Raw genomic sequence first — 12,650 nt, forward strand, 5'->3', positions numbered from 1 at the left:
GTGGGAGGGCTGGTCACATGCTGCTGGTCTCCTTGCCCTTTTCTGCCATCCGGGGATGGAGGCCGAGCTGGGCTGCAGGAGAAAATGCTGGTCTCTGCAAGTCGAGGGGTATGAGGAAGTGCCAGAGCCTGAGGTTCTGGGCCTTGGTTGGACCCAAGTAGCCATCTTGCTGTTTTTTGGGTGTGGGTGTCTGCTTGTCTGTTCAGTGCAGGAGCTAAGCTAGATGATTTGTACAATTTCAGTACACCACTTGATCATGGCTTCGATAACTCTGGAAGACTCATCCATTAGAACAATTTAAATTTAGGTCCTTGAAATAATTGGGGTCCCCTTGGTTAATCTCTTTCAACTCTGGACTTCTCAAGTGATGTGTTGACCTTGTGGGCCTTACAGCATGAAGGCATCAGTCGATTCTGTAGTGACATCCCAGCACTGACAAGTTACTTCTTATCTTCCCCAAGCCTTAAGTCCTCATTTGTAAACGTGGGAGAAGGGCACCTGCCTCAGAGGGTTGTCCTAAGATGAGAGTCATATGGAAGTTCTTGAGACAGTATTGGCTTGACTGACACACACAGTAGGTTCTCAAGGATTCAGAATTTGGAGGTAAATTAGGGGAGAGAGAGTAGTTCTCCTCTGCCCTACCAGACTCTTCCATGCCCCTGTAGAAGATGTCCCCGCAGGGTGGCGGGAGGAGGTAGGGGTAGTAACCAGGAGAGGCACACATCTCCAACACAAGAGCTGCAGCAGTTCTAGCAAAGGATGGTTGCCTGCAGGCATGTATAACCCAACCATGGGCACCCTGGCATTCTTGGGTGGCATCCCTCAGGAAACAGAAGCACCTGAGTCTTGAGTGTGGGCAGAGAGCAGGAGTCAGGCTTGCAGATCTCACACCAGTCATTGCCTTCCCTGGAATCTCTGGAGCAAGGGTCACGTTCTGGGTGCCCACATTCCCTATTCCCTAGCTCCTTCTCGCTGTCATTTCCAGCCGACCATCCCTCCGGTCTGGTTTTAGTTTATTCCAGATACCTTGTGCCTTTTGACAGCAGCATAAAGGAGGTTCCCAACAGGGTGGGGCGGAGCCTTTGCTGCAGCACCAGTTAGGTCAAGCACCCCCACCCACCTGCTTCTGCCCTAAATCCCTGCTAGACCATGAGCTCCTCCTGGCAGAGGCCCAGGCTTTGCTTCTCTGTCTCCAGCCTCTGGCCCGTGACAAGGCATAAAGTAGGTGCTTAATAAGTGTTGAGTTAAATACATGATGCTTTCAAACCAATTGTATTGGAAAAAACTGTAGTGAGTTGACTTCCAAAGGTCGGGTGCTGCACACGTGTTGGTTGCCATTATATTGAGATTACTAATATTCATTATTGTCATCAGCTGTGGCTACCAGACATTTTATTTGCACTTCTAGGCTCCTCATTAGGGACAAAGTGGGCAGGTATGCCTAGGGACTTTAGGTTGGCAGTCAGGGTCCAGATGACACTGGCTAGTGAGCCATGGCTCTGAAGGGGACTGGGGAGAGAGATTCCAGCCATTGCTGGGTGAAGGAGGGAGGGATGCACAGGAGAGCTAACCAAGCCAAGAAAGCAAGCAGTTGAAGGTCAGAAGACCCAGGTCCCAGAAGCCATTCAACTGCCACCTCAATGTCTGACCTTGGGCCTAATTCTTTAGTGTGTGTTCATCAGGATCTGTATATTGAGGAGACTGGACTAGATGACCCCTAGCTCCTCCTGGTTCTGAAATTTTATTAATAAGACTTTTAAAAATAAAAATGTATGGTTATTTATTATTCCTAATATCACTTATGGAATGCCAGAGCATGGTAGATGGTCCTTATAACAATTGTGTCTATTAGGAAGGGAGGAGGCTGAGGCTTAGAGAGATTAGGGATGTGCCTAGGGATTCCCAGGAGGAAGTGGTGGTCTATCTGGCCCAGAAGCACTGCCCCTTTCACGTGTCCTGCTGCCTCCCACATATACCTGGCGTGTGTGTGTGTGTGTGTGTGTGTGTGTGTGTGTGTGTGTGTGCACTTGCACACAGGTGTGGAGTCAGGAAAGCTGTGAAGGATCATGAGGGCAGATCAGGCATCTCCCCAGAATGACTGCTGCAGAGGACATGCTGGGCTGAACTGGAGTGTGTGAGTCAGGGCTGCAGAGCTCTGCTTAGCTGATGGATGGAGGGTTCCCCTTTCTCAAGGAGAATGCCTAGGTCTGAATGACAGTCATGACAAATGTGTTTGAGTGCTCCCTATGTGCTATTTTAACGTTTCAATTACATACTCTTCAGACCATCCTAAGATATCGACTCCATACAGTGAGGAAGCCTGGCAGACAGGCTGGGAGTGTTGTCCAGAGCTGGACAACTAACATGCTACAGAACCTGGAGAGTATGGAGCTGGGAACACACTGGCTTGGGAGTCAAGGAAGTGATTTAGTTTGGGTCACCTTGGGTAAACCAGTCTCCCTCTGAGAGGCAGTGTCCCCTGCTCAAACAGACTGAATGCAGTGGCTTCTTCTAAAGTCTAAAGGTGACCCTGCTCCAGCACAGGGTGGAGGGATTCACAGTCCTTCTGAACAGCACTCGGTGTTTGTTATCATTCATTAGCCAGGCTCTGGGCCAACTGCATGGGTATGGGAAAGAGCAGGAGCCAATCCCGAGTTTCAAGAAGCCCAGGGCAGGAAGAAAAGATATCTAGGAGGCATACTGACACATATCATAACTGGATAGGGGGCAGAGAAAGAGCAGGGGATGGTCCTTCCCGCCCAGTGAGTCAAGAAGACCCAGAGAGCTGATGCCATTGGCATCTTCTTTTCCTGTGCTAAATTTGGGAATAATGATACTAAGATTCTTCCCAGCTCCGGTGTGAGGGGCCTGTGAGTTCTTCTCCCCAGCAACTTAGAAGGGAGCAGCAGAGTCCGAGGGACCACCTACGACACTCTGTGATACTGCTCAGTTGACTTATACAGTTGTCTCAGGTGGATCAGACCCTTTCCTGTCCTTAGAGGCTTCTAGAAGCAGGATCTTCTAAGTTTGTTTTTGTTTTTTGAGACAGGGTCTCAAGCTGACCTTGAACTCGTGATCCTCTGCCTCCCAAGTACTGAGATTATAGGTGTGTGCCCCCATGCTTGGCAGAAGGGTGACTTTTCTATGTTGTTACAAAGTCTGTCTGGTGCCCGAGACTACCTGGGAATTTCAGACGCTTTTCCTCAACATCTCACCCATGAAGAAGAACTAATAACCCTGAGAAGCAGAGTCATTGCTCAAGGTTTCTCAAAGGGGCAGGGGCAGGGGCAGAACCATCCAATAGGATCTGCATTTCTGAGTCATATGAGCTCTTTCTATGTCTAGGCCACCCAGGCCCTAGGGGTGGGCAGCTGGTGCTCAGTGCCGGTAACACTGAGCCAAAAGCCCTTGCAGAGGGAAGTCTGTGTTCCAGGCTGCTCCACATCTCTTAATGGATGGATATTTATGAAGTGTTTGTCACATGCCCAGCACTGTCCTCTGAATTGAGGTGCTGAGCCAACCCTCAAGGAGTATCTGGGAGCAATGGAAAGAGTCAGTGTAAGAAGTCTGAGACTGGAGCCCTCCCTACACCCTCGCTTGGGGGCCTGAGGTCAGGCCTCTGCACACCTGCAGAGTTAGAGTTAGATGTGGCAATGGATGAGGGTCCTTCAAGCTATGATGGGCTAAGGACTTCACAGCTGTTTTCTTCTGTGTCCACTTTTGGGGCGGGGGTGTGGATAGGGAGCAGATGCCTGTAACTTGAGGACGATTCAGATAACGTAACAAGAGGCAGGAACAAATGCTCTGTGGATTTGCTAGAGGGATAATGTTTGGGAATGGCTCCATTCAAAGCCACCTCTTGAAAAATAGAATGCTACAGATATCAATAGATGGATTCCTGTGTATACAGGTTTGAATCAGAAGGAGCAGCAGGACTCTGCTGTCATATGGGGTCAGGCTGGCTTTGTAGCAAGGACTTGAGTTTACAGGAATCTGTATTTTGGGGAGTCTAGCATAGCTTGGCTAGCTTTATATTTTGCCAGATAAGGACATTGCAGGTGATATTCAGCATTCTGTTTATTATGATAATCATAAGAGAAGAGCCACTGACTGCCTCCAGGCCCCATACCAGTATGAAAGAAAGATACCATGCAAACTGAGTATATTTGCTTTTTGAAAAACTCACTGTAGGCTGGGGGCATAGCTCAGAGATGGAGCACTTGTCCACCATGCACAAATCCCTGGAGTCCTTCCTCAGCACAACAGATGATGATGATGATGATACATTTTATAATTATTTTATTTTTAGCATGGGTGTTTTGCCTGCCTCTGTGTGTGTGTGTGTGTGTGTGTGTGTGTGTGTGTGTGTGTGTGTGTGTACCATGTGAATGCCTAATATCCACAGAAGCCAAAAGAGAACATTAGATCCCCTGAAACTGGAGTTACAGATAGTTGTAAGCCATGATGTGGGTTCAGGGAATCAAACTTGGGTCCTTTGCAAAATCAATCAATGCTCTTAGCCACTGAGCCATCTCTCTAGCCCCTATAACACATTTAAAAGTTCTGACTCACTGTCCATATTCAGCTTAGTTTACCCCCAGACAAGTGTCCTTGTGTTGTTGGCTGGAGTCAGGCTGCTTGAATTTTAATCTCTCCCCCCACCGCCCCCTCATCCCCTAGGTCTGTTTCCTTGTTCTGTGAAATGGCAATAATGTGCTCTATTTGATGAAATTGTTAGGAGGTTTATTCACCAAAATAGAAGTCAAAAGCAAGGGGCCTCCCCTCCAGTTCTCTGCAAAGGCACAGCAGACTGGCTGAGCTATAGCAGCTCCACGTGCTTTCTGGAAAGAGGCAGTTGCTATCCTGTCCTGCCACTCTGGACTGTAAGAACACCAGCCCAGGCTTCTTAGATCTGCTGGTCTGTGAGGCAGAAACCTGGATAACTGTTGTGATGGTGCTTAGCTTTAAAAATGGAACCCGTGACGCAATACTCCCAATGCACATATTGAACTATGTCTGTGTTAGGTCTTTGGCAGCCTCTGTTGTAGATTTTCAGTGTGAGGCCCACAGTGCTTAGCAGTTGCCGGCTTGCCTTCAGAGAGTGAAATAGGTCTGGCAGGCACAGGCCAGTGTAGGCCCATTCTGCAGGGCTGGGAGTTTGCCTTGCTTTGGTTCTGACCCCCTGATTTCCAAAGCCCCAGTTATGCCCTTCACTTCCAGCAGCACTGTCTGGACTGCCTGGGGACTGAGGCCTGCAGCACCACTGTACCCACTTGAAGCCGGCCCTATCCAGGCGTCCTACCATGGAGGCTCCAAAAGCTTGCTTGGCAGCCTTAGCAGAGGGTCTTATTGAGTGGCCTGTGAAGCTTTTGAAGGGATCTAGCAGGCCCAAGCATGGCAAGCATAGCTCTGTCGGCCTTGCCCTTCCCCCATCCCCTCTGCCTTGCTAAAATCCATTAGATTGCATTCCTAAAGCTAGCTACCAAGGTCTAGTCCCTTATTTGGCCACTTCCTCCTGAGGCTGACCACCAAGGTCCACCTATCAAAGTATTGAAGTCCAGCCATCAAAACACCCTTTGGCTCACCTAATTAACGTGCCTAATCAAAACAAACCAACTCATCATAACATGAGGTTCCCCTTTATCAACTGTCATTTGCCTATGGGCCATGTCTGTCTCCTTTCTATCTCCCCCCCCCCCCATCCCTTGTTCCCTCCCCCTTCTCCTCCCCTCCTGTCTTTGTCCCTTCCCCCTGCCCTCTGTCCCTCTGGGGCAAATAAATCTCCTTTGTGCTGAGCACTTGGCCTCTGGGGTGTCTTGTGCCGATTTGGGGGTTGAGGAAAGGCCCTTGGTGAAGTGGTTTCTGTCTTTGGAAGCTGAGGTACCGCTGTCCTCTGCTTCAGTGGAATATGACCTGGCCAGCAGGTAGGCAGTCTGCATGCTGCCCTGTCACATGGCCACTCGGGGAAAGTGGGCTCTGGTTGCAGAGGAAGCCTGGAGTGTTCTAAAAGAAGGGCCTCTGAGGAACTTATAATTAGCAGAAGAACCCCACAAACATGGATTCAAGATTCAGACGAAACCACTGATGGCAGTTTGTGTTCTTGTGGCCCCAGTTAATCAAATATTCATCAAGCAACTTAATGTGATAAGGCTCTGTTCCGGACATGTCAAGAGAGGCAAAGATACATCTATTCATTTACATCCATTCTGCTGAGTGTCTGTCTCAGGTCCGAGGTGTGCTCCCTGCCCTCAGGGAGCCTTCTAGCCTGGCTGAAGATGAATGGACACATGATATACACAGCCTGGTATACAGAAATGCTACCAATAGCCTCCATTGGGCTCTGCCACCAGAGTGCAAGTTCTAGAGAGCATGTGGGCTCTGCATGGCGTTCAGTACCATGTCTGCCACTCAGTGAAGTAGCCATGTTACAGTTGGCCTGGGAGATCTGGCAGACCCAGAAGAAAGACAAAATACAGGCTGGCTGGAAGGAAAGGAAGCAGCCAAGCCATCCAAGGGCTCAGGGGCATGGGTCAGAGGTGCGTTTGTGTTTAGTAGACCATTTCTGGACCCCGTGTTCAGTACCCACCTCCCAAAAAACACCAACTGAGGCCCCTTATCGTAGGTTATCCACACTTTATAGTGGAAAGCACCGTGACTTTGAGAGCAGAAGCAATTTGCTCAGGGTTACGTACCTGTCATGTAACAGAACCCACACTGTTTGGGCGTGGAGGCTGTGTTCTCCCTCTAAACTGCTTCTGGGTAATTTGATGACCATGTGGGCCAGCACTACTACTTCATGGGTAAGCACGTTGTCATAGTTTAGGAAACTGGGACTCCTAGAAAGGAGAGCTGGCCCAAGGTTCTGCACCCACAGTGGCAGGGTCAGGACACTGACCTCCTGGCTTCCTACACTCTAGAGACAGAATAGCACCCTGCAGGGGCAAAGGGGAACCTCTGCAGGTATTCAAAACCCAGTCACAGGAGGCAGCCTGCACACCAGTGAAGACAAATGCTAGGCAAGTGCCATCAAGGGAGGCAAATTCTAGCACAGACCAGAGCATGTTCTCAAAACTAACCATCTAGCAATAACCATCCCCCGATAATAGTGCATTTGGGGCTGGGGAGAAGGCTTGGCAGTTAGAAGCAGGTGATTCTCTTTGAGAGGATCCATGTTTGAGTCCCAGCACCCACATATGGAGGCTCACAACTACCTCTAACTGTCTCCGGGGGTTCCAACACCCCTAATCTCTGTGAGCATCTGCACAGAGCCCTACATTACTAAATATAAAAGAAATCTACAGAAAAAGAAAAAAGCTAAGGTATCTTTAGCGCTAGCTTCAGGCATTAGGGCTGCCCACATAGGCCAGGATGTCCTAGAGGAGCTCCAGAGATGGCATGGCATTGAGTGGCAGGTATGTATGACTTGTCCTGTGATGCAGAGGGTCTGGAATTCCAGGACAGGACACAGTGACGCAAGCAGTCAGCACCACTCACATTTCCAAAGGACAACCATGAGCTGGTATTTCAAGGAAGGCTTATTGGAGGAAGAGGACCCAAAATTCTGGCAGAGTAAGGGCTGAAGGAAAGAAGAGAAGGACTGTAAAGCAATGATCCTCAGCTTGGTGCAGAGTGGACATCCCTGTCCCTCTGGCAACGGGGGCACTGGAAATCCTTGGTCTGCCCCAAAGTCTCACAGGAAAACCAGTTTGGGGCCATTCCTTTTATCTGCATACCTCCCTCTCTTCCTTGTACTATGTTCTCTCTCTCTCTCTCTCTCTCTCTCTCTCTCTCTCTCTCTCTCTCTCTCTCACACACACACACACACACACACACACACACACACACACACACACACACACACCACCTTCCCTTTCAGGAGTGACAGACTTTAGACACTGAGCTAAGTGTGAGAGAGGTCGGCTGAACATCATCTCTGCAGTGAGATACAGACTTGTGACAGAGGCCACCTCCCTCACCTATGGGGGCCTGAGCCTGGGAGGAGCCTTGGATCCATTCTCTGAAGTGGCCCTGGCTCCTCTGGAGCTTCTCACCATTAAGAGTAAGCACTGGCTTCAGAATCAGGTCTGGCTCGCTTCCCAGTCTGCTGTTTGTTAACCTGGGACTTGACACATCGTGCGACCCCACCCCTGGCCACATTCTCATCTACCAGAGAAGGACCAATTGTTCCTTTCAGAGAGCAGATGGGACACTCTCCTGAGAGCCTATGTGAAAAGGGTTCAGTATGCAGCAGGTAACCCCCAGAGCTGCACCCCCTCTTAACCTCCCTCCCCTTCTCAAAGCCCCAGGGGACAAAGAACACTACTACTGATGCAGGTCCAGGTATGTGGGACCTTACAGCCCCCCTCCTGAGAGCCCACCAGGGATAGCATGGTTCTCCAAAGGGATGCTGAGTTATAGGGAATTTAAGCAGCTGGTCCAGGGTCCCACACTTTCACATGGAGGCTACATCTCCAGACATCTGAGTCTAGCCCAGTCTACCTCTTTTTCTTTTGCTTGTTCTCTGCCTCATTCTGTTCTTGGAGGAGACTTGTGCATATCCATTCCTCACTCCTCAGCACTCACCCGGGCTCTTCAAAGTAGGAGCATGACCAGGGCAAGCTAAGAAAGGACTCTTGGTGTGTGACTCCAGGAAAGCCCCCAAGTGACCCTGGACTTGATCTATTCTAGATCAGCAGTCTCTCTGCTTCCTACCTCTGTTATTTTACCCACCTGCTTCCTCTGTATATAACCCTCTTCCTGCTACTACTGATGTGTGCTTGAGTTCAGAGCCCAGCTCAAATGCTGTCTTTTAGGAATCCTCCTCTGAGCCGCACTTAGGACCCAGGCCCTTTACGATCGTGCTAGGTTCTATGTGGTCAGTGGTGGGATGGCCCCTTGCTATTCCCAAGGAAAAGGTGTCCCTTTGTTGAGCTCCAAAACTGAAGGGATACTGGCCTCAAGGTCACTTAGGACTGAGAGGAGGTGAGTATTATAAGGGTCCCGAAGATGAGCTGTCACATTGAGAGGAGAGCTCAGGTTGAGACCTTTTGTCCCACTCTGAGTGGTCAGCTATGGAAAGCTCCAGTAGTCTCTGGGTCAGCCCTTTTAGCTCTACTGTGAACAAGGCACTACATTTGTCTGGCCTAGTTACCTCTGGTCAATGTAACTGAGTTTAGCCTCAGATGAGCAAAATGGAAGTGAAATTAAACTATGTTAGGAACCCCATTTGTGCTACTACAGGGTTCAGCCCAGAACAGATGCACAGAAAATTCCAGGAAAAAGTTTGTGACTCTTGTCTCCTCATGTCTCTTCAGTTGATAGCGAGCTTGCTCCTCACCACAGGGGCTTAAACAGGCCAGGTGCCTGCAGAACAAAGAGAAGAGGTCACTCAGAGAAGCGTTTATTCAGAGACAATCACTCTGGATGGTGGACTTTGGGACCCTCACGTCCTTTCCTGCTCTGAATTTCTGTGGCTCTGTGAAGACTTGATTCCCATTAGTTGATTATTAGAAGTCGTTTGGGTTCCGCCTGGATGTCTGTTTAACAATGATAAAAGGCAGAATTCTATTACAGTCATCAGCTAATTGAAGGTTCTCTTCCAAGGGGTAGCAAGGTTATAAAGTCCCAACCATGAAGAGCTTCAATGGAGGCGGGGTGTGGGGAGGGAGGACGACCCAGATGGGGTGGTTGGAGCACGTGTCTGTTTCTGTTAGATCTGGGGAGGATGCATCTTGGCTGCTCAGATGGGCTTCCTGGGGCAAGAGTATCCTCAAGAAATACTCTGCCTGGTGTGAGTGCGGCACACAGGAAGTACTCTGAGGAAATGACAAGCAGCCTTAGCATCTCTCTCAGATGAAATACTTGGCCTACAGGGTTTTCAGGCTACCCCAGAAGCCATGTGGCAGCTTCATCCTTAGTGAGTGTGTGTGTGTGTGTTGTGTGTGCTCCCGAAGTCTCCTCCTGACTGACACTGTTCCTCCTCCTTCCATTTCTCCCACCCTCTGCCCTCTGCTCCTTCTAGCTTGAGTGAAGTATAGTTAGCAAACAGCAAGCTGCACATATTTAAAGTACACAGTTAGGTCATTTTGGCAAACCACCTCGTAATTAATGATCACCTGCCTCATCCCCCAGAAATTTCCTCTTGCCTCTTGTGACCCATTGCTCTCTATTCCCATCCCCTCATGCCTATACAACAACCTACCTACTTCCCATCACTGGTGTTTCCCAGAAGTTTCTATAAATGTGATCCTACAGGGTATATTCTGTAGGGCCTGGATTTGTTCATTCAAAATACTTATTTTGAGTCATGTTGTATATATGAATAGATACCTTTGGGGCATTGGGGAGATGGATCAGTGGACAAAGTGCCTACTGAGAGATCATGAGACTCTGAGGTGAGATCCCTAGAACCCATGTAAAAGCCAGGTGGAGTGTGCACACTGTGGCTCCAGCACTGGCTAGCAGAGGCAGGTGGAGTGTGCACATCTGTGGCTCCAGCACTGGCTAGCAGAGGCAGGTGGAGTGTGCACATCTGTAGCTCCAGCACTGGCTAGCAGAGGCAGGTGGAGTGTGCACATCTGTGGCTCCAGCACTGGCTAGCAGAGGCAGGTGGAGTGTGCACATCTGTAGCTCCAGCACTGGCTAGCAGAGGCAGGTGGAGTGTGCACATCTGTAGCTCCAGCACTGGCTAGCAGAGGCAGGTGGAGTGTGCACATCTGTAGCTCCAGCACTGGCTAGCAGAGGCAGGTGGAGTGTGCACATCTGTAGCTCCAGCACTGGCTAGCAGAGGCAGGTGGAGTGTGCACATCTGTGGCTCCAGCACTGGTTAGCAGAGGCAGGTGGAGTCACTTGGCAGCAAGCCTTGGCAAAACAGTCAGGTTCAACTAGAGACCCTATCTCATAAACTAAGGTAGACAAGTGATGGAGGAAGACATCCAGCATTGACCTTTAGTGTCTACATGTATACCCATGAGTGAGTACATCCACAAACACATACGTACACACAGGCATACATTACACACATGCAGGAATGGACACAGGCACACACACTGAAAAAGAAAAAAGTTTATTCCATTTCATCACTGAGTAGCCATCCATTGTATGAGTAAAAGATTAACCATGATTGGTTTATCTACTCTTATCTTTTTGGTTATGGTTTGTTTGTTTGTTTGTTTTTGCTGCTACAAACAAGGTTGTTGTGAACATTTTCACACAGATCTTTTGATGAACACACTCTATTTTCTTGGTTAATTTCTGTAACTAAAATGGACATATCATATGATAAGCATGTATTTAACTAAGACACTCCCAGTTCACAGTCCTATATCAGTTCACAAGAATTCTGGCTCCTCCATGTCCTCTCATACACTTGCGGTGGTTGGCCTTTAACTGTTTTAGCTGATGTATAAGGATGCCTCTCTGTGGCCTCCATTTGCCTTTCCAAATGACCAATGGCGGGAACATCTCCTGTACTTAATTGCAACCCATGTGTCATTCTTTTCTTTTTCTAAGATTTATTTATTTATCATGTACACAGAAGAGGGCGCCAGATCTCATTACAGATGGTTGTGAGCCATCATGTGAGTGCTGGGAATTGAACTCAGGACCTCTGGAAGAGTAGTCAGTGCTCTTAACCTCTGAGCCATCTCTCCAGCCCCCACCCCCATGTATCATTCTTGGTGAGGTGTCTATTCAGATAGTTTGCCCATGAAAGGGGGAAACCCTGAGTTGTTGTAGTTTGATACTCATTTTGGATTCATGCTCTTTGTCAAATATGTACATTTTGCAAATATTGTGTTTTAGTCTGTGGCTTACCCTCCAGGGCCTATGAGAGTCTCATACTCAGTGTACATGTATGGAGGTAGAGGGGGGCTGGGCTGCACTCAGTGTATATGTATGGAGGTGGAGGGGGCTGGGCTGCACTCAGTGTACATGTATGGAGGTGGAGGGGGGCTGGGCTGCACTCAGTGTACATGTATGGAGGTGAAGGGGGCTGAGCTGCACTCAGTGTACATGTATGGAGGTGGAGGGGGCTGGGCTGCACTCAGTGTATGTGTATGGAGGTGAAGGGGGCTGGGCTGCACTCAGTGTATTTGTATGGAGGTGAAGGGGGCTGGGCTGCACTCAGTGTACATGTATGGAGGTGAAGGGGGCTGGGCTGCACTCAGTGTACATGTATGGAGGTGGAGGGGGACTGGGCTGCACTCAGTGTGTATGTATGGAGGTGGAGGGGGCTGGGCTACTGAGGACTCCAGCTTCTGGATCTAGTTCTCCCCAGTTGCCTTCTCACAGGTGTGAGCAATCTTTTGACATTTCAGCACAATGTGGTCCTTTCTGTCTTCAGTTCTGCAAAGTTCACACTCAAGAACCACACAATCCATTTACCAAAAACAATTTCTCCCAAACCTCATAATACTTGAAGTATATACACCATTTTGTGTTGGGCCACAGTCATATCTATCCTGGGCCTGAGGCAACTCAGGGATGCAAATTGAACACCCTGATAGTCAGCATAGATCAGCACCTGGACATATCTACAGAGCACAGGTCCTTTGAGCCTCCTTGTGCAAACAGGAACCCCATGGAAGCTTAGTCAGAGCCCATTCATGATTGACTTTTCAAGGAAGAGGGCCAGAGCTGCCTCTGATGAC

The 12,650-nt window shown here is 49.1% G+C and overlaps 1 protein-coding gene across 12 annotated transcripts in view; it reads left to right on the forward strand.

The window, feature by feature from the left end:
• The window catches only part of Snph (syntaphilin), a 42,646-nt gene that overhangs the window by 1,014 nt on the left and 28,982 nt on the right, over nt 1-12,650 (forward strand). The window lies entirely within an intron of this gene.

This window comes from Onychomys torridus, chromosome 4 (assembly GCF_903995425.1).
Source record: "Onychomys torridus chromosome 4, mOncTor1.1, whole genome shotgun sequence".
In the NCBI taxonomy this organism is placed as follows: domain Eukaryota; kingdom Metazoa; phylum Chordata; class Mammalia; order Rodentia; family Cricetidae; genus Onychomys; species Onychomys torridus.